Here is a 1,691-nt window from a genome sequence, read left to right as displayed (position 1 = left end):
CAGTGATCAGTTTCTCCAGTAAGATTCCTGTAGGACACAGTTGCCTAATATTTTCCTGACACCTGGTTGGATGTCTGTGTGACACAGACTTCTGCTGCTGAGGCACCTCACTGCGAATACCATCGTTGAAATTATTCATTTGGTTTGGAGAGTTCAGCAGATAACATCCCTCTGTAGGCAGCTTCCCTGGTAGGTTTAAAGTAAGTTGAACAAGCATGGAACCATGACAACTTCTCTGCTATCTAGCAGTGCATAATTGTTGCATCTGGATCTCAGCCTTGAGGAGGTGGGGATTCTTCTGTAGGGTCTAAATCTCAACTTTAGAGATAGTGGTTGCTCCTTATACCTATAATTCTTGAATTTTTTAGAGTTCCCTTTACTTTTTACTCACCAAACTCTTACTACATCCATCCTATGTTATTATTGAAAAGTCATTATGTTAAACCTTCTCTATTCAAATTATGGAATCTCTGGGTAGTGCAAATGGCTAATGAGCTTGGACATTAACCAAAAGGGTGGAGGTTTGGATCCATCCTCAGGCACCTTAGAAGAAAGGCTTGATGATCTACTTCCAAAAAATCAGTCATTGAAAACTCTACAGAGCACAATTCTACTCTAACATGAATGGGATCATGAGTTTGAAATTGACTGTATGACAATTGGTAATGGTGCATTAAAATTATGGTGTGCCTTCTTTATCCTGATTGGACCCAAACTGATAAAGAATTATTACCAGGAGTGCTCTAAGGAGCTAGACGTACTAGATGGGCTCTTGCAGTTGGTTTGGCTCTGTCCTTGGATTTGAGCACAGTGCTAACTAAGCTCCTTTTCAATGGGAAATAGGATGCTCATATACATGATATGCTGTTCAAACTAATTTCTGTTACTGATAGTGATGGAGTGTCAACTAAAGTACATTTCCTTGCTAGATGCACTGAGCCTTATTGCAGTAACAATAAAAAGGACTGTAAGAGGAATTATTTTGTGTAAGAGGAATTATTTTGAGGACACTTGAGGGTTACAGAAAGATAATGACAAACTCAGATCCTTGAACTCTCAGCTAGAGTCATGCTGTGCCATGACATACCTCTCTTAAGTTTTATAGCCTTATGGCTTCTATTACTGAGAGTCAAGTGTAAAATATATTTATGTGGGTTGCTGAATCCCAACAACAGTTGAATTCACAGACTCACTAGGTTTCACAAGTGAAAATTAGGACCTTGATTTGGAAAGGACAGAACTTGAAACTTCAGATGGAGACTCTTACATGATCCAGATAAACAACCATGTCATTCTGAACCTCCTTTAACAATGAAAATACCTTGTCCTTCTAAGTCTGAGAATACTATCCTTCCTGTGCTTAAAAACTCTGTGGTAATCTCTTCTACATCAGATGCTGTGGAGAAAGATGCTCAATTTTCTCAAAACTCATCACAACCACTCCCTGTTGACATTAAATTCATAATTAAGTTAGATCTTACCATGTCCCAAGAAGACAGGTACACTCTATACTCTTAAATAAATAGCTTAGAACCACAAGAATTGAAAACCTTTGCTTATATATTATATGTAACAGAACCTAGGAGTACATGCCAAGGGATTCTAAGGAAATTTATAAGATAAGTAGAATATATGATTAGTCTGAGCCAAATTCATTGATATGGCTGGTGGAATATACCATTAGTCTCAGT

This window comes from Orycteropus afer, unplaced genomic scaffold (assembly GCF_000298275.1).
Source record: "Orycteropus afer afer isolate SDZICR_OR568_19922 unplaced genomic scaffold, OryAfe1.0 scaffold01142, whole genome shotgun sequence".
NCBI lineage: Eukaryota > Metazoa > Chordata > Mammalia > Tubulidentata > Orycteropodidae > Orycteropus > Orycteropus afer.
The sequence above is the reverse complement of the archived record's forward strand: the minus strand, read 5'-3'. Positions refer to the sequence as shown.